Below are 13,179 nucleotides of genomic sequence, written 5' to 3' on the forward strand. Positions count from 1 at the left end.
TAGCAAAAGAAAATTTTGTTGGGATTGCAAGTGATGTATGTGGCAAGAAGGTTGTTGGAGGCAGCATGAGGAAGGGCAGTGAATGGTGGAATGAAGGAGTGAAGGTAAAAGTGGAAGAGAAAGAGGGGGCTTTTGAAGAATGGCTGCAGAGTAATAGTATAGAGAAGTATGAAAAATATAGAGAGAAAAAGGTGGAAGTAAAGCGCAAGGTACGTGAGGCAAAGAGGGCAGCTGACCTGAGGTGGGGTCAGGGACTGGGTCAGTCATATGAAGAGAATAAGAAGAAGTTTTGGAAAGAAGTGAAGAGAGTAAGGAAGGCCGGCGCAAGAATTGAAGAGACAGTGAAAGATGGAAATGGAAGGTTGTTAAAAGGAGAGGATGCAAGGAAAAGGTGGGCGGAATATTTTGAAAGTTTGCTGAATGTTGAGGATGATAGGGAGGCAGATATAATTGCTGTTCCAGGTGTTGAGGTGCCAGTGATGGGAGATGAGAATGAGAGAGAGATTACAATAGAGGAAGTGAGGAGAGCACTAGATGAAACGAGAGTAGGAAAAGCATCTGGTATGGATGGTGTGAAAGCTGAGATGTTGAAGGAAGGGGGTGTGACTGTACTTGAATGGTTGGTGAGATTGTTTAATGTGTGTTTTGTGTTGTCAATGGTACCAGTAGATTGGGTCTGTGCATGTATTGTACCACTATATAAGGGTAAGGGAGATGTGCATGAGTGTTGTAATTCAAGAGGTATTAGTTTGTTGAGTGTAGTTGGAAAAGTGTATGGTAGAGTACTGATTAATAGGATTAAGGATAAAACAGAAAATGCAATCTTGGAAGTACAGGGTGGTTTTAGAAGAGGTAGGGGTTGTATGAATCAGATTTTTACAGTTAGGCAGATATGCGAGAAATATTTAGCAAAAGGTAAGGAGGTGTATGTTGCGTTTATGGATCTGGAGAAAGCATATGATAGAGTTGATAGGGAAGCAATGTGGAATGTGATGAGGTTATATGGAGTTGGTGGAAGGTTGTTGCAAGCAGTGAAAAGTTTCTACAAAGGTAGTAAAGCATGTGTTAGAATAGGAAATGAAGTGAGCGATTGGTTTCCGGTGAGAGTGGGGCTGAGACAGGGATGTGTGATGTCGCCGTGGTTGTTTAACTTGTATGTTGATGGAGTGGTGAGAGAGGTGAATGCTCGAGTGCTTGGACGAGGATTAAAACTGGTAGGCAAGAATGATCATGAATGGGAGGTAAATCAGTTGTTGTTTGCGGATGATACTATACTGGTAGCAGACAGAGAAGAGAAGCTTGACCGACTAGTGACAGAATTTGGAAGGGTGTGTGAGAGAAGGAAGTTGAGAGTTAATGTGGGTAAGAGTAAGGTTATGAGATGTACGAGAAGGGAAGGTGGTGCAAGGTTGAATGTCATGTTGAATGGAGAGTTACTTGAGGAGGTGGATCAGTTTAAGTACTTGGGGTCTGTTGTTGCAGCAAATGGTGGAGTAGAAGCAGATGTACGTCAGAGAGTGAATGAAGGTTGCAAAGTGTTGGGGGCAGTTAAGGGAGTAGTAAAAAATAGAGGGTTGGGCATGAATGTAGAGAGAGTTCTATATGAGAAAGTGATTGTACCAACTGTGATGTATGGATCGGAGTTGTGGGGAATGAAAGTGATGGAGAGACAGAAATTGAATGTGTTTGAGATGAAGTGTCTGAGGAGTATGGCTGGTGTATCTCGAGTTGATAGGGTTAGGAACGAAGTGGTGAGGGAGAGAACGGGTGTAAGAAATGAGTTAGCGGCTAGAGTGGATATGAATGTGTTGAGGTGGTTTGGCCATGTTGAGAGAATGGAAAATGGCTGTCTGCTAAAGAAGGTGATGAATGCAAGAGTTGATGGGAGAAGTACAAGAGGAAGGCCAAGGTTTGGGTGGATGGATGGAGTGAAGAAAGCTCTGGGTGATAGGAGGATAGATGTGAGAGAGGCAAGAGAGCGTGCTAGAAATAGGAATGAATGGCGAGCGATTGTGACGCAGTTCCGGTAGGCCCTGCTGCTTCCTCCGGTGCCTTAGATGACCGCGGAGGTAGCAGCAGTAGGGGACTCAGCAGTATGAAGCTTCATCTGTGGTGGAAATGTGGGAGGTTGGGCTGTGGCACCCTAGCAGTACCAGCTGAACTCGGCTGAGTCCCTGGTTAGGCTGGAGGAACGTAGAGAGTAGAGGTCCCCTTTTTTGTTTTTGTTTCTTGTTGATGTCGGCTACCCCCCAAAATTGGGGGAAGTGCCTTTGGTATATGTATGTATATATATACAATATATATATATACAGTATATATATACAATACACCTATATATATATATATATATATATATATATATATATATATATATATATATATATATATATATATATATATATATATACAAACACACACAGACAAATGAACCCGTTTCTGGACCACTGCATGTCAAAGGCCTCTGGCATGTCCTTATTTACGTCTCGTGTTCAGCCAATTTTATCGTCACGTTGGCAATTGCGAATTGATAATGGTTACATTATCCAGAGAACAGCAACGAGTTTAATATGTAGCTGGAGGTATTTAAATGCAATTATTTCCATATAAATAACCATGTTCATGTTATTTATGGGAATTTTCACTTAACAAATTAACAAACACTCCCAAAAACCGTGACTTCAATCAATCCATAATTCGTTCAAGAAGTTCGCGTGATGAACTGCCAACTTCCCTACTCATAGATTATTTAAGTCACGAAGAAGCTAAACAAACTATGTTCGGTCATTCTGAAAATAAACTGTTATTTTGAAATTTGTTCAAGTAAATTTTAAAGCATGATGGATTGCCGACAATCAGTGGGGAGGGCATCAAAAGGAATCAGGGAAAATTCCGGCTTAGAAAAGATATCGGCTAGAAATATTTTGGGGACTTGAAAAAAATTACTTTTACGTTGCATTTTTTCTTTTTTTATGACATTTCATATAAAATGGTTAGTATGAATAGATAAATTCAATTTTCCTACTATTTTTGTTTCACACAAAAAAAAAAAAAAAAAAAAAACGCTTAAAATATTAAACAACATCCAAAAAACATAATAGTATAAATTTTATTTAGTATAATGTGTCAGCGAATACTATAGCCGTAAAACTACATTATGGCATACAACAAATAAAAAAACTGAGAATATTCACTAAAGACAAACGTCGATCAATGGATTTGTTACTTTACCACTGTTAAAAATCCATAGTTTTAATCGGAAGTTCTCCGTAGAAATATAATATTTTCGGCCGTAATTCAGTAAAATATAGGCGAACGTAATTTTTACCCTACTCTGTTATTATCATTTACGAGTTGGTGACCGTAATATCAATCATTAAGGTCAATATATCCGTTTTTAAAACGTTAAAAACCTGACAACATTTATTCCAGGATTTTTACGGTTTTTACAACAAATATTTAAGTGTAAGTTGAAAAAGTTTCAGTAATTATAATTTCGAAGGTTTCCACACCTTAAAAGAATGATAGTTAAAAAAATCCGTAGTTCTAATCGGAAAGTCTCCGTAAAATTATACTGTTCTCGGCCGTATTTTCAGTAAAATACAGGCGACCGTAATTTTTCCCCTACTCTGTTATTATCTTTTACGGGTTGGTGGCCGTAAATTTATCCGTTTTTAAAACAGTAAATGCCTGGAAAAAATTAATCCAGGATTGTTTCTGTTTTCTACGGCAAAGTTTTAACAGTATGTATGTCATGGACTCGGCCAATTGCGCGTAAACAAGAGAGGATGAATTGACTGGTTTTGCTCCCGGCAGTATCATTTCCAAATAATCCGAAACAGCTTGAAGCTGGTTGGCCATTGTTAGGTTAACATCAAAGAGACGGGAACTAGGAACACCCAGATAGGAACCTGTAACTTCCCGCTTTGTTTCTACGAATAATATTCATTCGGGGATTTGTGAAATCCTCTTTGATTGGGGCTCCAGGGTAAACATTGCTGCTGCTCCGTTAATACCTTTCACTTCATGTTCCGGATAATAGTGGGTAGCGAACTTGCGTACTTGTATTTCATACACGCTCATACACTGATGTTATCTCTCTCTCTCTCTCTCTCTCTCTCTCTCTCTCTCTCTCTCTCTCTCTCTCTCTCTCTCTCTCCCAGATAATAGAAAACCCTGTTTACGCTTGCTATTCCAAGTTTCATATTGTTAAAGCTTTTATGTCATGGTTATCCTCAACCGTTTATATATAAGCTTGTTATGTCGTTTGAATATCTCTCTCTCTCTCTCTCTCTCTCTCTCTCTCTCTCTCTCTCTCTCTCTCTCTCTCTCTCTCTGATAATAGAAAACCCTGTTTAAGCTTGCCATTACATATTTCATATGGTCAAGTGTTCATATTATTGTTATCCTCAACCCCTTATATATAAGGTTGTGATTTCGTATGGATAAACCAGTCATGTTCAGCTCGCCTTTCTGTTTAGACCCTTATCCGCCTACCACAAGAGTGTGGTAGCAGCTAAGACAATGTTACGTGGAAATTATCGTAAATTCCCACTGAGTTTCGATCAATTTTTGAAATCCATAGAGAATTGGAAAGAATTCATCAACAGAATTTGTACTGCACATTTTTGTAATGATTGGAAATCAAGCATTAAAACTTGAAATTATAATTTTTATTAATTAGACTTGGAGTATGTTGATAGATAAGAGAAATTTACATTTTATATGGTATCCTTATTAACATTGTTTATGAAAGGAAAAACTGCATTGTGACTAGTGGCAGTTTTTGTTTCATAAACATACGTTTATCAACAAATGCCTGAAAACAGTATTATTTTCAATAGTGTCCGTAAGGAGAGTTCACTATTCTAAGTAATATGACAAGACTAGAAATCTGTGATTGTATATAGTAAGGTCACTCGGGTGTCACTGTTACAGTATGTGAGAGAGAGAGAGAGAGAGAGAGAGAGAGAGAGAGAGAGAGAGAGAGAGAGAGAGAGAGAGAGGAGGTTTTGCTCACTTTATAAAAGGAAAATTCTTTCTTCCCAGATATCCTCAATCCATTTGCATCTTTTATTACAATATGCTTTCGCTTAATACTCTCTTAACCTGTTTCCCTTTGGATTTAGTGAATATTTATCATAAAATGACCTTCGCAATTCCCCCATTGATATAATTTCAATATTTACTTTATCTGAGAAATCATGAAAATTCAGCAATAAGAATACGCATAATCGTCTAAAATATTCGAGTACAAGAATATATTGAAAATGATAAAACCAATTATATTGCATGAATAGTATATACGATTTTTATTAATAGCCATTTAGAGGTTTAAAGGCCGTTCGTGTTTGGCAGAGGCAGGGGACAGTGATAATGCCCTAGATATTATGTATCACTATTCCAGTAGAAGAACTTTTTATTGTTTGAAAGATGACATACCTCCTTCCTTATAATACGAGTATTTCCATAGTCACTTCAAACGACGACAGGTGCTAGTGTAGCTTGTATGCTATCCATACTTCTTGCTCCTACCAAGCGTAGCTTATATCCTACTCATGCTTCTTGCTCCTACCAAGTGTAGCTTGTGTCCTTCCTATACCTCTGGTTCCTACCATGTGTAGCTTGTATCCTAGCCATACGTCTTGCTCCTGACAAGTGTAGTTTTTATCCTACCCACACCTTTTGTTCCTACCAAGTGTAGCTTGTATCCTATCCATACTCCTTTCTGCTACTAAGTGTAGCTTGTATCCTACCCATACCTCTTGGTCCTATTAAGTGTGGCTTTTATCCTACCCATACTTATTGTTACTACCAAGTGTAGCTTTTATCCTACCCATACCTCTTGCTCCCACCAACTGTAGCTTGTATTCTACCCATACCTCTTTCTGCTACTAAGTGTAGCTTGTATTCTAACCATACTTCTTTCTCCTACCAACTGTAGCTTGTATTCTACCCATACCTCTTGCTGCTACTAAGTGTAGCTTGTATTCTAACCATACTTCTTTCTCCCACCAAGTGTAGCTTTTATCCTACCCATACTTCTTTGCTAATAAAATTATGCTAAAGTAATTACTAATACAATCTACTTTTTATTACTTTCAGAATAAAATACCTTCTTTAAAAGTAAAATCAACTTGAACTGAAATTCACTTACATTGGTAAAAAATAAAGCCATTAGACCTCTCCTCTATTATCATAATGTTCACGAACCAAACTATACTCCGCAATCTATCTATCTATCTATTTATATATGTCATTTCCTCGACGTGGGCTGTCAATTGCCTCTACTCCAGTTCTGTATAAATTGTCCAGCTGTTAGTCTTATTTACATCCTCCAGTAAGCTGTCTAAAACCTTTTTCTTTTGCCGGCCTCTTGCTCTTCTCTACTAATAAACAATAATAAAATGGACGAGCAATGTCATTAATTCATATATAATCATTGCAAGTTATTATAGCCAAAAAGGAACATTAACGAATACAATCAGTGTAAAAATAATATTTAATATATATAAACCACAGTATAAAACTCTATAATAGCTTTTGGTTAACTGGCATGAGTGAACGCACACCGAATTATGACTCTTACGAATAGACAGAGTTTGTCTAACACATGAATCCATGCATAAATCCCAATCACACGACCTGAAACTATTTAAGCGAATATCCTCAGTGGAAGTTCACTTTTAGGGAATGCCATGTGCACAAAAAACATAGCCACAGCTATAGGTTTCATAAAAAGTTTCGGTACTTTCCTGTTATTGCCCCACCACCAATTTCCGATATAACCCCATAGCTAATTTTTAGGTTAGGTTAGTTTAGGTTAGGTTGGGGGGATAAAATTCAAACCTAACCTAGACTAGCCTAACTTAACCTAACCTAAACAATAGTATTGGGGTTATATCGGAAATAAGTGGTGGGGCAATAACAGGAAAGTACCAATGATTCTTATCCACAGGAAGTTTGAGGTTCGATCAGGAATGGTTTAACTCTCAGCTTATAAGGATTGAACTCACCTGGATTCCTTTGCAGGTTTTCGTAATAATCCAAATCCTCGTAGTAGATGGGTTAATTCAAGACTATCACAGTGACGCCAGAAAGTAACGCCCATTTCTAACACGTCGAAGGATGTCACACTCGTAAATTCTTCAGGAAATATCACACGTGTGGTAAATCCAAGAAACTGCATGCGGGAATAATTACAGTAGGAGTTCGACGAGTAAGTAAAATAAACCGAGACTGAATCAACAAAAACTAAACATCGTTTAAAGATTTGGCGACGGAAACTTTTCGACCTTCCTCTAAGAAAGCACGGGAGGAACTCAGTAACTGGATGGCTTGTGCAACCCAAAATAACACTAGCGAGAGTTAATGATAACTAAACACCATTTCTACGTTAAAACCATTCCCTTAAATTGACTACGATAATAAATTATGCCAAATAAAAGTATTTACTTTTGATTAGAACTTATGAACTTTTATAAAATTATCTGAAAGGAACATAAAATAGTAAGTTAATATAGCAGTTCAATAAATATCAAACACCCACCCCCTTTACATAAAGAAGCGGATGTAAGATATATGAAGACATGGATCAACACTTACATCAGGGTGTTGCTTTGAGTCTTATATGCATGTCTATTTTCTATTCCACATTCTCTTCAAAGTATGTCCAATAAAAAGCGGACATTTCATGGAAAAATACATAATGATAAAGATGGCTTCATATTTTACGGTCATACTTTGAAAGGGGTTAATTTGCAGTCTATCATAACCTTGAATTTCGTGAGCTAATACAAAAACTTATTTCATATCATGACATATGTTTCTGTAGAAGTACACATTTCAATACTAAAGTTTCACACAAAAGGGATAGGCAAAACCTAAAATGTATGAGCAAAACTTAAAATTCAATAACTGGAGAGAGAGAGAGAGAGAGAGAGAGAGAGAGAGAGAGAGAGAGAGAGAGAGAGAGAGAGAGAGAGAGAGAGAGAGAGAGAGAGAGAGAGAGAATATATATGATATGAAAATAAGCGGAAGTCTCTATCCATTTTCATTATCCAAAGTCCTAAACAACCGGGGCTCATCTCATTATCTCGAACATCAAATCTTATAATGCGCCTTACCTGTAGGCTATTTTCATTAGCCAAGACCTGACCATATCCCTCATCATTCCTCTTAATAATCCTAAGGGTACAATAAGCTCCGCCATTATTCCATCTTTAAAGTCCTTTTTCCCTCTTCCATATTCATGTAATTTATTTCTAGGGCCATAGAAACTACCATTTTCCTCTCCTGGTGGTGTTGTCCCAGGGGAAACAAGTGGGAAGCTGCCCATTTACTTATTCTTTCGTTTATTTTTATAGCAATGATATCATTATAGAAATTACCTTGACACCAAGTTTTCTTCTCATTTCATTTCTTACACGGTATGTTCAGAAACAAAATTTAAATACCATATTGTTACATACCAGAATGCTTACTTCCGTACTTTACCTCTTCAATTTCCTAGATATAAATTGTCACTTTACAGAGTCCTTACTTCCGTACCTTTTTTCTGCAATTTCCTAACATCGAAAAAACTGGACAGTTCAAGTGTCTTGTTCAGGCTTTAATGATGAAAGGTTGCCTTTTAAAAAAATTGTAGGTAGGTAGTTAGATTTAGAGGTAGTTTTAGTCAGATTTAGTTAAAACAGATAGGAAGGTATATCAGTCAATAAAAAATAATTTATATAATTAACATTGTAAGTAACAGGACTGAAGTCATTAATATCCATAAGTTTTAAATAGAAGTAAGGTGGTCTATATCAACCAAGGAATTAAATATCTACATAATTTTTACAAATTTATTTTAAGTAACAGGATTGATTTTCCAGTTTGACTGGCACAAAAATTATGAAACCAAAACACTTCTAATGCAGTTTGTTATGCTTTTCGAAATTGTAAATAATTTTTTTTTAGAGAGCCAGAATATAAAGTTATGGCTAATTTTAAAGTTTATTTCCTTTGAATGTGTGAAGGACAAAATATTGAAAAAAAATTAAAAGTTATGGCTATTGAAAGTCGTTTATTTCCTTATACAAAATTCTATAAAAGACAATTAAATTTGAAATACTTTCTAGTGCCGCCTTGAATAATGTCCTCATGCCGGCGACACCAAATTCACATGAGTAACTATCCATCCTTCCACGCTTGGTTCCACAGTGCCTTTGTTACGGTGTTTCAGCAAATTCCAGGTGCTTTCAATTTGTCGTGAATGAGCTCCAGTGATAGGATCTAAAAGTTTCCCGTTATTTAATGTAAAATGTTTAAAGTTGTACCTAGAAATGCTATTTTTCCCATTTGCCTTCCACTAGTAGTTAACGATCGTACTACCTGGTAGGTGGTTTTCTATTATGAATCTCTTAGAAGTCTTAGTTTCTTTACAAACTCTTCCAAACACTCACTGTTCCTTCAGCTTTCTTCCTCGATTGCCCTTTAAGCATACTTTAATTTCCACGGTGCAGTTTGGACCTTCAATCTTTACAGGGTTGTTTAATATTTCATGGGCACACCAGAAACGAAAAATTTAGATTAGACGCTAGGTTAGACGTTAAAATAAAAACTGAATATAAAACTAGAAATGAACTAATACATAATTAAAAATCTAATATTGCAGTGCAATCAATATCAAACTCCCATACCCTTTACATACAGAAAAGTTAAGTTCATTTACCTCTTAGACAATTAATAGTCCACAACAGCGTCACTGCAGAATTTTATGAACTTTATCTTTAGTCCATTCTTAGATTTTTTTATTCATGGGCAAAGTAAATCCTTCAAACAAACTTTTTTTTTTTTTTTTGCGTAGTTTTACTTCTTCCCGGCAACGACCCTTATAACATCTCCAGGAAGAACTCTTGAAAACTATGGTCAATGGATGAAGTTTCTAGCACAATCTCTTTCGGTATTGTTCCGTGGTTCTGCTTTAAGTAAACAGTACTTCCATGGGATTGGAGGCGTTTCCAAAACCACTTTAGACTATATTCGTCGCCAGACATTATCTGAGGAAAATATGAAAATTAAAGTTTTACATGTACAGGAAAACAATCTTTGACTTGCCATAATTTTTTTTACTTTGTACAGGAAAACAATCTTTGACTTTCCATAACGTTTTTACTTTTCCTTTCCCTAAAAAGGAAATTAATTATTGGAAAGAGCATAAATGCATTAAAGTATATTTTGGTTTCATAGTTTTTGCAAAAGTGAAACCGAAAGGATCTGAAAAAGGTCATAATATCCATAAGTATTAAAATACTGAATGAATTAATACCTTAGCCCAGCGTAAAATTTGTACCTTAACCTATTGTAAACTTTGGGCAAGCATGGTTCAATGGCATTAATTAAATGCAGAAAAATTTATAAATAAAATCTGGGTTTGCTAGAGACTACTTGGGTGCAAACATTAAATAGAAGTTCAGCGTACATGCCAGAACAAAGTTAACACCACCAGGTTTTATAAATTAGGGCTGGCATTGACTAGAGGCTCCTGTTGCAGCTTGGTGCAGTCATCGAATCTAAGTTCGGAGTATGAACCCAGAAGGTTCACACACCCATGCACATAAGGTCTATTCAAACTAAACTGAAACAACTCTAGAAAACTTAGTACTAGACTCTTAAAGAACACTGGTTGTAGGCCTAGACAAGGTATTCTTAGGAAGTCTCCAAATAATGAACTATAATATATAAAAAAAACTCATGGACCATGAATCAAACTTTTAAGATAAATTGAAGTGTTTAAATTAAATTTTGATATAACAAATGTTATGTAAAGCACTATAACCAAGTTAAGCCAATATCAAATATTGGAACAAAGCTGTGCAAATCTGAATATTAACTAAAATTCAAAGCACCACAAAAACACCAAATATCAGAGAACTAAAACAGAACTAATAATTCAACCTAATATTCAAACACTTCACAACTTCCACAATTGCATTATAATAACTAATTCCATACCTTTCAAGTTAGCGCGACGAGTAGATCTCAGACATTGACTGAATGAGGAAAGTCAAGTGAGAGGACAACTTCCATTATGAAGAAAAACGAAAATATAAAGGAAAATCACCTCCCAAGGACTCTGTAAAAAATATACATAACTTGAGCAAACCTAACCCGACTCCATGACCAACAGATGGCGCTACCTAATTCTCGAAATCAAATAATTTCATTTTAGGAAATTCTCCACTATTAGTAACTACGATCTAGATGAGTTTAGTGATTGGTTTTTAATGTAAAAGAAAAGTAAGGGTCCTCAAATCCCAGAGCCTATTACTTTAATCAATAAGAAGAAGAAGAATAAGAAGAAGAAGAAGAAGAAGAAGAACAAGAAGAACAAGAAGAACAAGTATAACAAAAATAACAAGAAGAACAAGAAGAACAAGAATAATAATAATAAATAATAATAATAATAATAATAACTTATAAGATTCTCTAGGGTGTTGTCCAGTGTGATAGGGTAATGTCACTGTCCTTTGCCTCTGCCATTCAAGAGTCTTAAACCTTCAAAGGCCCTCTATTATAAAATACATTTTCTATATTTACTTGCGCCAGTATGTGAGTATGTAAAGGGGGGTGCCATAGGTGGCCGTGTTCATTATGAACCTGAATGAATGGCAACACATACGCCGAATAGTCTGGCCTATTCTTAACAGATTCTCCTCTGTCCTCACACACCTGACAACACTGAGGTTACTAAACAATTCTTCTTCGCTCAAGGGGTTAACTACTGCACTGTATTTGTTCTGTGGCTACTTTCCTCTTAGTAAGGGTAGAAGAGACTCTTTAGCTATGGTAAGCAGCTCTTCTAGGAGAAGGACACTCCAAAATCAAACCATTGTTCTCTAGTCTTGGGTAGTGCCATAGCCTCTGTACCATGGTCTTCCACTGTCTTGGGTTAGAGTTCTCTTGCTTGAGGGTACAATCAGGCACACTATTCTATTTAATTTCTCTTCCTCTTGTTTTGTTAAAGTTTTCATAGTTTATATAGGAAATATTTATTTTAAGGTTACTCTTCTTAAAATATTTTATTTTTCCTTCTTTCCTTTCCTTACTGGGCTATTTTCCCTGTTGGGGCCCCTGGGCTTATAGCATTTTGCTTTTCCAGCTAGGGTTGTAGCTTAGCAAATAATAATAATAATAATAATAATTAAGCTTTGAAAGCCACAGTTTAAGTAAAATATACATTAACATAAATTTCACCCTTTACGTAATGTTAACATAGGATATCAATGATGAAAATTTATATTAGTTTGTAAATAAATTGCTAAAATGCTTATGCTTTGAAACTAAAAAAATACATATTCATACGAGGAAACACCAATACAATAGCTAAATATGAAACTTTTTCTATGCCTAAACTACTCAAATTTCAAAATATGACCACTGGAAATAAAGCTTTTATTTCACAATTAAGAAATTTAAGAGTTAAATGTGACCAACATTCATACCATCTACCCAATTAAGCTCTTAATTGCACAACCTGCTTTGGTCGAAATTGATGCATTCAGTCCAATTTACGCAATTATTGTATTTACGTTAAAAGCTTTGAATGCCAAATTTACTTTATTTAAAGAAAAATTTTTAAATTAAAATCACTAGTTTTCTAGCAAAAAACTTAAAACATTTTGTAATAAATTTTAACAAGAAATCAACACTAGACAAAAATATAAAATCAAAATATTAGTTTGCCGAGTAACAAAAAAAAAAAATTCAAAGTAATAGTTTACTAGCTAAACACTTATTTTATAATAAATTTTAACTTGAGCGATTGACAAAAGCTTTAAACCCTCTAATTCACGATTCGCATCATGCCTCTAACCTTACTGGCCGTCAAATGACAATTATGGCAGATATAAATATCACGGACACCACACTTTACAACCATACATTGATACCGCAGTGGACATTGAATGCTTTATACAGCAACCTTGTTGAAATTAGCACAGCTTAATGATTACGAAATGGAAATTTTCACTATATAGTATACTACCTACTTTAAATACTGTTCATTCCAGTAATAGTATATTAGAGACTTATGCCAATCAAAGGCCAGTAAAAGTCTGAGGTGGATATCACAAAGAAACCATACAAAGTACAAATAAGAATTCGTAAAAAACACAACAACAAGAAATAGCCCAATTC

General features: G+C 35.6%; 1 long non-coding RNA gene across 1 annotated transcript in view; it reads right to left on the reverse strand.

Annotated features, from left to right (window-relative positions):
- Window positions 1–11,046, reverse strand: part of LOC137616674 (uncharacterized) — a 62,312-nt gene extending 51,266 nt beyond the window's left edge. Inside the window, exon 1 of the long non-coding RNA XR_011039473.1 lies at window positions 10,996–11,046. This is a non-coding gene — a long non-coding RNA (uncharacterized lncRNA). The remainder of the gene's footprint in view (window positions 1–10,995) is intronic.
- Window positions 11,047–13,179: the final 2,133 nt, after the last annotated feature.

The sequence above is a fragment of the Palaemon carinicauda genome, chromosome 22 (assembly GCF_036898095.1).
Source record: "Palaemon carinicauda isolate YSFRI2023 chromosome 22, ASM3689809v2, whole genome shotgun sequence".
Classification (NCBI taxonomy): Eukaryota; Metazoa; Arthropoda; class Malacostraca; order Decapoda; family Palaemonidae; genus Palaemon; species Palaemon carinicauda.